General features: G+C 41.8%; 1 protein-coding gene and 2 long non-coding RNA genes across 14 annotated transcripts in view; 1 reads left to right on the top strand and 2 right to left on the bottom strand.

Annotated features, from left to right (window-relative positions):
* LOC148645296 (uncharacterized) overlaps positions 1 to 12390 on the bottom strand; it is a 123846-nt gene that overhangs the window by 87035 nt on the left and 24421 nt on the right. For 11 of the 12 annotated variants that reach the window (XR_015928257.1, XR_015928265.1, XR_015928260.1 and 8 more), the window contains 4 exons: positions 12001 to 12156; positions 11783 to 11863; positions 11511 to 11567; positions 10595 to 11003 (listed from right to left, as the gene is read on the bottom strand). The gene's annotated coding sequence lies outside the window, so the exon portion shown is untranslated. Of the gene's footprint in view, positions 1 to 10594; positions 11004 to 11510; positions 11568 to 11782; positions 11864 to 12000; positions 12157 to 12390 lie in introns of those variants that run through there. The other variant, XR_015928268.1, reaches the window with a different exon arrangement.
* LOC148645298 (uncharacterized) lies at positions 4225 to 5470 on the bottom strand. The gene is made up of 3 exons (XR_015928397.1): positions 5263 to 5470; positions 4685 to 4803; positions 4225 to 4387 (listed from the first exon to the last, which is right to left on the bottom strand). It is a non-coding gene; the product is annotated as an uncharacterized LOC148645298 (long non-coding RNA).
* LOC148645297 (uncharacterized) lies at positions 8215 to 9885 on the top strand. The gene is made up of 3 exons (XR_015928377.1): positions 8215 to 8852; positions 9008 to 9058; positions 9603 to 9885. It is a non-coding gene; the product is annotated as an uncharacterized LOC148645297 (long non-coding RNA).

The raw sequence follows: 12390 nt of genomic DNA, 5'->3' as shown, positions 1-12390 counted from the left end.
CACGATTATACCTGGAGTGTGACAGGAGGAAACAATATTCTTAAGAGGAATAGGAACTAAAAACGGTAAAAAAAATAATATCAGAGGCAATATCTAACTTATTTTTGTCACATTTGGTAGCAAATATATATTTCCAGTGTCCTGTCATCTCCGCAGAGAAGTGTGCGTTACAAAGAGGGTTCTGAGCGCATGGACCTAGCTCTGTGAAGCCGGCCCCCCTACAAACGATTAATTAAACCCACTGCATTAGTGCTGCGTGTGTGTCGCTTCAAGTATCGTCTTGGGTAATCATGTGACCATGTACGGCGACTTTCACTTTGATAATCGGCTGTCCCGTAACGGGATAGTACATTATCGCATATTGTATGTGATCATCACGCGATAGCACAATTGTCATGCCATTCCCACGTTATCATTAGTTTTAAGCAGTATAATCGATTCCAGGGCACACTGTTCTTGTTTGAGAATGTGTGTTGGTATCCTGATGGTTAAAACTGTGTTCACGGGAGGTACACACTGGTACAAGGTGCAAACTGTAACACTTCATCTTGAATAAACCCCAGGGGAAAGCAGATCTGTGCGCATTGGGCAGCGTTGCATATTGACGGCAACACTAAAGCCACAGTTCAAGTAAAGCTATCGGTACCTAAAAATGTAGGGACTGTCATTGCACAATGTACCAAGTTGTTCATACAAGGAAATGAACGTTGTTATTATTATTAACGTCTTGTAATAGCGAGATAACTTTTTTTTTGGATGGCAGAAATGCGTTTCCGACTTTTTTTAGTGTCCATTTAAATATGAAAATCAAGGGACGTTTAAGGATTCGACCCGTCTTTCAAGCCACGTATTTAAAAATACTAGAATTAGATTTATAAAATTATCTATTTCAACCACAGCAAATTTGGATGCGTGAAAAAAAGAACCAGAAAAGTGTTTTTTAAAGGGGCGCTACGTCACAAGGTTGAACGAGGTAGTTCATAACATATCTAAAAGCAACGTCGGAAACTTCCTGTATCAGACATGCAGAAAATATTTTAATATAATTTGAACTTTTTTGTTTTTTAAGCAATAGCTAACAACTTTATTTTTTTCTTTTTATCAGTTATCAAAGAGACAGCGGTAAAATGCAAAAACGGAATATAATTTTAAACATTTCATAGCTTGTAAATGACGCACTTTTTACTTATTCTCACTGCAATTACGTGATTAACAGTTAGTCATTAGAAATAGTCTCCTGCTTCAGCAAGTCCTACACTGTGGCGACCGCCCTCTCAGTCACCCTAACACACAACTCTAGGCTCTTCCAGCAGTGAAACCGAAACCGATCGAAATCGAAAACAACGTCCACAGCGGTCGGAATAAAACTCGTATGAGATACATTAAAAAAAATGTTTAAATATATCTGCATGCCCATATACACAATATTTTTTAAAAGTGGATTCCGTTGTCAAACATGACACTTATAAGAGCTCTGCTCTAATTCGTTTGTGGTTTTTTATGAAGAAGTAAAAATGATTCAGAGGTTAGAAGGTTGTCTTCTATTTAATTTAAACAAAATGTGTCTTTCTATAACCCTACCAGTTCTGTACTTTCAGTAAATTCAAAGTGTATGAAGATTGTCATCTAGAGTCACCGGCTACCTAATCGACGATATGATTGGTTGCTCACTTCCTTACGTCCGGCCAATAGGAATCGAATAGGCGCCTCCTTCTATTGACCAATAGAAACAGCTCATCAGTTTATGACCAACTGACCAATAGGAACTACAGGTACTCCAGCCCCTCAGCTGACAATAGCGCTCGTCTCCGGTTTCTAAGCTTTGTCCAAGAAGAACTCCCTACCACCCAGAAGCAGGTCTGAAAAAAAAAGAAACGGAATTAATATCTTTTAGCCTGATCTCCTATTAAACATGTCTGAGCCTACCCAGAACTGGTACAGAACCTGGAAATCCAGCCTGTTACTACAAGTGGGGTCGGAGAGATATGTACGATAGGAAGTGCTCTTCCATCTTACCCCTTGCTGTGAGAGGTTCAATCATTTGGATGATGTTTAAGCAAATATAATAAAGATTAAAATGTAGGGGTGTTAGCCCTGGAGTCCTGGCTAAATTCCAGGCTAGACTGACAACATGAGCTTATTGTTTCTCCTTCATTTAATTTCTGACTTCTCTAGCTGGTAGAGGAGATGTTGGTGCAGAGTGGCTGGTGTCTCACCTACTGCTGCATTTGCTTGATGAATAGTCAATTCCAGGCAATCTGTAGATTCCTTCAGGATGAAAAGCACTCTACACAAAAGAACCTCGTTTTGTGCTGCAGTAAAAAGACTGCAGTGGGATAAAACCCTTCTGACCATGAAAATGAGACCGTTAGGTACTGAAATGTTAAGTTACAGATCTGATCTCACACTCAAAATATCTGCATGTGACATTAATGCAAGGTTTGTGAAATGCCCTGCATTCTATATTAATGTTAAATTACAGAGTAACTATGTCAAATATGTGCCATGTCTCAGACGGCAATTAAATCTAATAAATTACTGGAATATTAATCTTTATCATTTTACTTTAGGAACAAGATATATACACACTATAGTAAGCAGATACTCTCAACCCTGCTTTTGAAGAGCCTGAGCTCAGCAGGTTTTATACTTTACTATTAGATTATGTTAAGGAACTGGACTAACTATACAGGTGATGCAAAACTCTGGAGAAGATGAAACAAAAACTAGAACACCCCTCCAGGTAAGGAGCTCTTATCGGCAAGTTATCAAATTACATAACGGCACAACACCCTTTCACCAGAGCTCCTAGTTGAAGCAGTGGATGACATGTAAAACCTTTAATCGTGTGGAGTCATATGCAACGAATTTTCTGCTTTAGCAGGCGGTTGCGGGCTAGTTAATACGGTACAATCTGGATTTCATCTCCAGCTCTGAGCTCAGCTGCAACGAGAAACGTGCGGAACGAAGCTGGAGCCCAGCTGAACTTGTGCTCAGTGCGGCGCTGAGCGCTCAGCATCGCCGTTGTTCCGATTAGCACGAACTGCAGCTCTGAATCAGAACATTTCAACTCATCCCAGCAGTAAGTTCATATGTAGACCGTGATTATTACTTGTTCTATCGCGTGGTAGTATATAACTGAATGTCCCCGGCAATTCAATTTGTAAGACGGAAGAAAGGCATTCGCTAAATGTACGTATTTACGAATGTGATACTCAGGCGCATGTAGTCACGGAACAAACGAGAAAAACATCTGCTGATTTGAGTTTGAACATAGGTCGTATTATAGCAGCTTTTATTTATGCTTATAACGGATATAGCTTCATGAGGAGATCCTTCAGAGGAGTAAGAGCACAGCGCGGTTTTAGTTTTATGCGATGGTTTAACCCACCGCATTCCTTAGTGCTGCGTTTGTGTGCTTTTGTTTTCACGATATAACGCCTCATTTATTCAGTGGCGTGACGCTACCCTGTCCCCCTCCAACGGCGCAGTGGTCTGATTCGTTTGGGCTGCGTTGCAACAAAATACAGGAGACCTTTCAAGCTAAGCATCTCTTACTAGCGAGTGATCACATTGGGGAGCAGCATAACGTGCAGCGTTGCTCCTCATTTATGTAGGAGGTGACTTGTGAATCCAAACTCACTTGGCAATTCCCAGGGTGAGGTATGAAGAGCCCTGGTCTAGGTGGAAATTGATTCCTGGGCAAGTATATGGTGAATGTGTAGGGCCCTTCCAATTCAGAAATACTAGTTACACTACTCACCATTGAGGGAAACCACCCTGCAGTACCTGCAGAAAACAGCCACAGCTGAGGTGGGAACAGAGCAATTCCAGCTAGGAAACCCTGTCACCTCCCAGCTTGGCACCTGCATTACTACAGTAATGGCACTGCAAATCTACAATCCCTTGGTCCTGTTAAGGCTAGTGGTCATCTGCAGTTACAAGGCTTGGGCTTTTTAACCTGTGCATTAAAAGTGTGAACTGCAGAACTGAAGCTCCTTGCATTAACCAAGGTGCAATTGTGTCTCACTTAAGAACAACCAGTACATATCCCCAGCTTTCTTGCATTGTACGTATTCTCCAGGTGGTAATGTTCCCTATGACACACTACTTCTGAAGAATTACAGATTAGTCCTCCAACTAGTCAGATCATTTAAGCATTGGGGAGTATCCACCAGTACCACGGAGGACAGTTCTTAGGAGTTGAAGGCTGTATACACAAACTTCCAATGACACCTTCACTTTATTGCACGGCTTAGTAGGTACAAGATCAGGGTCAAGCACATGACAGGAGGTCAGAGGATCACCAGACAAACCCAGCATCTTGGTTCCACATTACAAATGCAGTGCATCTCTGTTCTTCCCCATGGGATCAACAGGGCTCTTCCTGCAGGTGGGAAAGGAAGAAGGTTACATTGACCAATGTCCTGACACTTTGACCATTATAGTGTTGTCTCAGCAGTTCAATACCAACATCGGTACCCAGGCCAGTCATTTTGTATCCCCAAGGAGCATGAGCCGTTATTGTAGGACTCCCACACCATCCCCCAGACTTGTCCAGTTGAGATACTGCCGTGAATAAGCTCCCTTTAGCACAGAAGGACTGGGGTGTTGGACTGATGCCTGTATCCACAGTACCTTTAATCTCCACCCATTTCAACAGTCAAGTACAGCAGTGTCCTACCTGGGATCTCAGTGTATCTCTCCTCACTGGCTGTGCAGCAGGGTCAAGCTGGGTTTCTGTATCCCACAGACGGCTCTTCCTGGTATACAGCTTTCCTCAAGAGCCTCCAAACCTAGTCCCTTGGAATAGGGTTATTGTCACATCTCTTCACAACGGCATGCTGCAAAGACATACTGGATGGATTCCCCCCCCCCCACCCACCCAGTGTCCATCATTTGAGATGGATCCATGCAAGCTCTTGTACATGCCCATGAAGCATCAATTGTGCCGAGTTTCTATAGTCCAGTCTAGGACTATACTGCCTCCAGAGTCAGTACAGAGGAGCAGCCAACTAACCTCATCTAAAGAAAAAAAAAGTATTTCAACACTAAGCAATGTGATCTAGCTCCGCATATTTTCACATGCAACCCCCCCTGAACATCTCCATTAAATATCAGTGACCAGTAGTTCTATAATGCCAATTTACTCCACAGCTTCAGGTCACCTTAACATGACCTACCCCTGAACTGGCACACATCCTTTTCACACAAAAGGAATCTCCCAACATGTAGCACTCCCTACTGGATAGTTTCACTTACTGCATTTCCAAGCCACAGCTCAGCTTGGCAAGTCCCAAAGAGAATCAACTGGCTTTAGGAACAGTGTGCTGGTTGAATTATCCAAGCAACTGACATTTTGGTCTTTTTTTTCTCTAAACAGCTCCCAGTATTCTAGAAACAGGAACACTGGGAACACAGCTCACAATGAATGAGTCTCCTCTTCTACTGAAGGTGTAATGTAGAAGTATTTCTCCCAAGCTTCACTTTTATAAGCCTCTTCATTAATTACAGGGGTTTGGCTAAATCCATGGGAACCAATCCCAAAAGGCCTAAAATCCTCATGTGGAATGGCCAGGTGTGTCCAGCTCGATAGTGCACACCTGCTTCCAGATCCCGCCTGCTCAGAAGCCATCTTGGCTCAGAAACACCACAGCCTGGGCTTGAGCCAAAATGGAAGGTGCCTACAGAAGCCTTCTAGGGACACTATGATGTTGCTTTAATACATTTTCCCTGAACATTCAGTGTGTTCCTTTTAAGCCCTTCAGCACAGCATACCTCAATCTATTTCAGAAATAGATTAAGAAAGAAAGAAAATGATTTGATTATAGCTTATAAATACATATTCCTTTTTTTCTGGTTTTAGCACATTACTTCAGCACTCAATATTATTTGTCGATGCCTGCTATGATTGGAGTGGTGTTCTCATTTGATGTATCACAAAGGAGAAAGACAGTTATAAAAACATGCTTTGCTAATAGAATCCCCTGTATTAAAACAATAACAATGTTTGATGAGTGTTGTAATTTTAGTTAACTCTCATCTGTTCCGCTGACACTCAAGGGGGAGGGACTGAGCTCATGTGCCTCCTCTATTCTCTTCCCCAGGGCCCTGTCAGTTCAGTGAGGGCTCCCTGCTTTGTGTCTCTAACCCAAAGGACGATGTCTAGCCTTAGCTAGATCTAAACATAGATCTGTGAGCTCCCCTTTATTTTGCTTTGCACTTCCTGTGATCTTAGAAATGATGCCAGCATGTTCCAGGCAGGCAGACACTTCTGAAACTCCATCCTTTTGAACAGATGTATCAATAAAATTGTTGTTCAACATGAACCTAGTCAGCCTACTTGCTAAAATTGCAAAACAAATTTAACTTTCCACATTGAGAAGTGAAATGTGTTGGAGTTGCTTGAGATTTGTTGAGTTATGCTCTTTGGTAAGAAGCTCATGTGGTGTCATACTGCCTTGCAAGAAAGCAGAGTTCTCTAAAAAGGATTACAGGTTACTATGCGACCAGAGCTCAAGAGCATAGGGAAGCTTAGGAGATTCAGCTGGAGGATGATTATAAGGTCAGGATAAAAACTTCCCTGGGAGAACTGAAGCCAGGCCATCAGCAGTGAGTCAGTAGCAGACAGGAGGAGATGTGAGGTCAGGTCTCCCGTTAACATGAAGGCTGAGGCAAGGCAGTGAGAGGCACTGGATCGACCTCCTCTTTTGTAAACTGCAGCTTTCCTGATCTTTCCTCCATATAGTTTAGTGCTTAGGGTAAGGCTTAAAGCTTAGAATCGGGGTTGGGTTGGGAAATCTGAGTTTATTTGAATGTAAAATGTACTTCAGTATACATGTCGTTCACAAGTGTTGAAAACTATGCTAATGAGTTAAGGAGTTGCTATAGGTAACCAGTTAAAAGATTAAGTTGCAGTGATACAGGGTGAACTACTTTGACGTGATCCAAGGGAAACATGAAAGGATGTCAAGGGGAAGTACATTGAAAAGTTCTTTACACAAAGAGTTGTGGGAGAATGGCACAGGTGATCCAGCCACTTTGTTTAAACCAACAGTCTGACTTCTTCTGAGCAATAGCTGTGTGAGATTATTAAATCAAACTGATACCAGTAACTAAAAGGACTACATTGATAGAATATTATTTGAAATTTCTCATGTTCTTTTAACTTCTTAAATGAGCACATCAGCTGAATGACTAATGAGTACTTCTTCTTCTTCTTCTTCTTTTTCACAGCCTTAGTCCCAGACTGTCCTGGGGTCAGCTGCTTTGGTTGCTCTTCTCCATTTGTGTCTGTCGAGCACATCTTCCTCACTCACTTCACATACCTCAATATCTTTTCTCACACAATCTATCCATCTCTTTCTAGGCCTGCCTCTTCCTCTGTTACCTTCCACCTCAAATTCCATAACCCTCTTTGTTACTTCCTCAACGTCCCTCCTCATGATATTCCATACCACCGTCACCTCGCCTCTCGCATCTTCTCAACCACATCCACCACCCTACATCGTCTACGGATTTCTTCATTTCTGATCTTATCCTTCATTGAAAGAATCCATCTCAACATCCTCATTTCAGTTCTTCTCATCAAGTTCTCTTCCCTCTTTCCAACTGCCAAGCATTCAGCTCCATATAGTAGTACAGGTCTAATCACAGTCTTGTACATTTTGCACTTTAACTTTCTGGGAATTTTCCTGTCACAGATTTTTCCAGTTATTTCTCTCCACTTGTTCCATCCAGCTTTCACTCTTTGTTTTACTGCCTCCAGTGTTTCTCCTCCCTTTACCAGTTTTGATCCAAGGTATTTAAAGTCATCAACTTGTTTCAGTTTTCCTCCATTTGTCTCCTCAACATTGGTCATAGTATCTCCTCTTCTCTCCATTACCATTATTTCAGATTTTTCTGCATTCATTTTCAGTCCACCCTTTTCCAGACTCCTCTGCCATTTGAACACTTTCTCCTGTAGTTCTACTTCTGAGTCTGCCATCAGTGCCACATCATCAGCAAAGATGAGTTCCCAAGGCACTTCTGTTCTTACCTCCTCTGTCAGTGTGTCAATAATGTTTATGGAAAGGAAAGGTGCTGATCCTTGGTGTACTCCAACTGTGATTTCAAACTCTTTTGTCTCTCCCTGTTGTGTTATCATCTTTGTAGTTGCATCTCTATAGGTTGCTTGAACTAACTTGAATGACTAATGAGTACAAAGGTAGTAAATTGAGTGCATGATAAACGTTTACAGAATATAAATATGACTATGACTTCTTGGTGCAGAGTTAAGATAGATCAGGTTATAGAACAGTATGCGTCCTGCAAAAACTTTAGACCCCACAGCTCGCCTACATATTGCTAAATTCTTTCATTCACATTCCTGTAGCTCCCAAACACTAATAATGATTTCATGCATTAACTCGGATTACTCAGCTGGCCATGGGAAAAAAACGGATTTTGAAACTTGTAACTCATGGGGGCTTCTGTAAACATGCTCGATATCTTTAATAAATTTTCACGTGGAGCCAAGAAAAAAACTGCCTGCAACGTCAGACTGTGGCCACGCCCACTCGAATGACATCTCTCGCAGGCCACGCCCCGCGCACCTGTGCGCCAGGTTCTGCTGGAGAGAGCGGAGCTGAGTGCGTTTGTTCCGCGTCTTTTATGGTTATTTTTTATTTTTCCTTTGTTTTAATATAGATAAAATTTAACGTATGTAATTATGTAGTCTAAACCTCTCAGGAAAAATTGATACAAATTTCTCATGCAACGAATACTTGTTAGTTTTGATGGTCTTTAAAATCTAAATTTTAATGTGTGTCTTCAGGCAGGACATGTTTGGCTCAGCTGCTGCAATTATCCAAGTAAGTATAAACGTTTTACTCATTTCTTTACACGTATCTTTTTTAAATGTTTTCTTCGCTATCTATCCTGGTGAAAACGCTATTTGCTACTAAGAAACCTTGGTTTAAATTATCTTTAAATAATCGTCTAAATACGTGTGTTCTTGTGTTTCCAGTTTGGTGACTTCGGGCAGGACGGGCTTGGCTCAACTGGTGGGATTATCGATGTAAGTATAAACCTTTTTACTCGTTTACACGTATCATTTTGAACTATATTAGATAATGTATCTCCCGAAAATGCAGAAATGGTTTTGTCCCGAAAATATTGTAGGCCTGCTGTTTATAGAACTCGTTTTTTGCTAAACTACGACCAATTTCGGTTTTCTTTCTGCGTATAGTAGATTATTCAGAAACCGTTTTGGCTTCCAAATTGCACAACAATTAAAACAACGGAGCCTATAAAGATATGGATTAATTTTGTGTGTTAAATTAATTGTTGCAGAAAACAAATATGCTCATCAAAATGGAAAACGTTAAAGAGCACATTAGTAGTGGTAGTTCCTAATCGACACACTCTAGCTGTATTTTTTCAGTATTCACGCTTTAAATGTAACTGTTACACCAGGCTAATCGCTTTATTGCATCTGTAAATCTTTTTAAACTGTTTCATCTTTTGAACGTAAGAATCGATTCAGAATATCCATCTTTCTGGGATAATTTCGAGATCCTGTTTGTAACCGAAAATTAATTCTGATTTTTGTTGTTTTGCAGGAAATGCAACGAGGTTCCAGTCTTCATTCCGGTCGCTGCCTCGACTGATAACTCGGAGAAACAGTAACGTGCTGTGTGTTTCTGTATCTTAACTTGTAGTTGTTTGGAAATGTTTTCTTACTCTGTTGACTTGTAACACTATTTAGCGTTAATGTAGCCGTGCTTTGACACTTTGTAATTGAAATGCATGTTTATTTCCACTTTGAAGCCTGTGCATCCGACGTATTGTAATGCTTTGTTTTGTATGCCATTTTCGCTCAATAAATTGATGATTGAACCTTGATTTTGTTCTTTGATTTCTTGTGCAGAGTTCTGTACCCCCTTGGCCCTGAAAAACCCCGGTGTTGGTGAGTTTTTTGGCGGAGAGATTTTGCTTACAGTTTGTGGCCGCAAGGGGGACCCCTATCGCTTTTTGACTTAAAAAGGTCAAAGGCTACCCCCTTTTTAAGCGTGTCCAGATTTTCCCGCCAAAAAACTTAGTATCTGGGGTTTTTCTCGGGGTCTGGTAGCAATCAAGCCGAGCCTCGCCCACCCCCCCTCATTGGAGAGGGGTAGGCGGGGGCTGGCTGATTGACCGCAGCTCTAGCCAGGCCCACTCGCTCCCGGCAGGAGAGGATGGCAGGTTGGTGGTGGCTTTGGTCCCTGCAGAGAGGCAGGTCTCCTGGGGTGTGGACTTAGAAAGCTGTCAGTTGCAAGCTGTGACTGATAGGCTGAGTCCGCCCTGGGTGCCTCCTCTCTCTCGGGCCGAGGCCATCTCCAGCCTGCCTTCCCCTCCTGCTGGGAGCGAGGGGGCTTGGCTAGAGCTATCCTCCATTCTCCTCCCCCCAGGGCTAGACCCACGCTCCCTCCTAGGGACCCTTTCCCCCCCAGACTATCTAAAAAGGCGGGCGTCCTCGCACTTTTCCAGGTCAGTGCGATGGGGTGTCGCCTTGCGGTGCGTGGCGCACGCTGCAAGACAACCCTTCACACCTTCGAAAATACAGGACAATGCAGACAATGAAACGAGAGTTTTTATTGCAGAATTCACAGCACATACAATAGCAGCAGTCAACAGAAAACATGCAGGTCAAGAATAAAATACAGCACTGAATCGGGACATTACAGATCAAGCCACTGGTAACAATCAAATGTAACAAAAAGCACACTGTCGAGAATAAAATGCTGGAGATCGTCGGAGCGCAGAGAATCAGGAGCCACAGCACATACAATAGCAGCAGTCAACAGAAAACATGCAGGCTAACAATAACATAAATCGGTATACAAAGGGTACACTACAGATCAAGCCACCGATATCAAAATAATATTCAAGGAAAAGCACACATTGTCGAGAAGAACCTGCCAACGCTCGTCGAGTTGATGGAAAGGAGATCGTCGGAGCGCAGGGAACCAGGAGCCGCAGAACTGAAGGCAAAAGAAAAAGGAGCAAGTTAACAGGATAGCGGACTTGCAGAATTGATTCACTTGAAGTTCTGAAGTCTATTAACTGTTTAAATAAAATGCCGGAATAAAGAAATATTAAAACACTCAAATTGAACAATAAACCCTAAGAAATCACCAATACATCTCAGTCCCAATTCTTAAATATTTAGAAAATACGTTCAGCCACATTGAAATTCGATGCTACTTGTCAATACAAGACCAGGTAACACAGCGTGTATAATATATGAATAAACTCTGCTTTAAAAACCTTCGATAAAATGTGTTTGTATTATCCATCTTTACACAATGAATTCAATAAATGAATAAAAGTATCACAAAAAAAGAACCAGCGCTTTAGAGTTTACTCCAAAAAAGCACCATGAAACGAAAAAAAGTTATCAAGTTAGTATAAAACTGTTCTTTTGTTAAAATGCTGGGAAATACGTGTTGTTTTATCGAGTGTTAGCGGAAGGTGGGAATAGAACTTACCTTGGAAAAAACACTTTCATAAGTGGTCCGTTCTTGAAATCATTTTCTTTTAATCACCTGGAGAAATAAAGAAAAACTTACGAATCAGTCAATTTCATCTTTACAACATTTTATCATTTCTGAGCGGTAAGCGTCATTATAGCCCGAATCCGAAAAGCAGAGATTACACAGCTACTGACTTTATACAGCAAGTGTTTGAAAATAAATTACAGCCCTTTTTCGTTAAAGGAAACAGAGTTAGAGATGCCATATCTTAAATAAAACATACTTACATGAAAGGTAGTATAAGAACGCTGAAACCAGACTTTTAAAACTTCGAGAGCACGCTCAAACAGAAGACTCATTTCGGCGTCCTAAAACACAAATTAAACAAGAACAAACGCAATTAACAAATGTTGCAACAACAATACATTTTGTCTAGCTTTCCTCAAAGTGAAATTTTAGTTTTTGTATTTAAAATAAGAAAATTAGAAATAAAACGCAAACGCACCTCACGCCGCAGAAACTCACCCCGCTGCCATCTTGCCGGGCGCACCTGTGGAACAGATGGACGGGGCGTGTCCGCTGAGGAAGGTCACTCTGGGGGCGGGCTCGGCTCCTGAATGACAGCTGTGCACTCGGTTACAAGGGCTCAACACTCACGCTACTGAAGATAAATAGAAACTTATACTCACCAAATCATACATAAATTATATAAGGGCTGAGGATTTTCAGAGAACCTAATTCAGTGACATTCTCCTACAAAACTGTTCGCCCGACCCGTTTAGCTTGCGGCCAGCTGGTCGAATCAAGAGAAATGTGCTGGAGAGAGACCCCTGTCGCTCCTAGTTAGGACTGCACCTCTCTTTCACTGCCAGTGCCACACCTGTCCTGCAGGTGT

This window comes from Lepisosteus platostomus, chromosome 19 (genome assembly GCF_059453375.1).
Source record: "Lepisosteus platostomus isolate fLepPlt1 chromosome 19, fLepPlt1.hap1, whole genome shotgun sequence".
Taxonomy (NCBI): Eukaryota; Metazoa; Chordata; class Actinopteri; order Semionotiformes; family Lepisosteidae; genus Lepisosteus; species Lepisosteus platostomus.
Note: the sequence above shows the minus strand (reverse complement) of the source record. Positions and strands in the feature narration are given on the sequence as shown.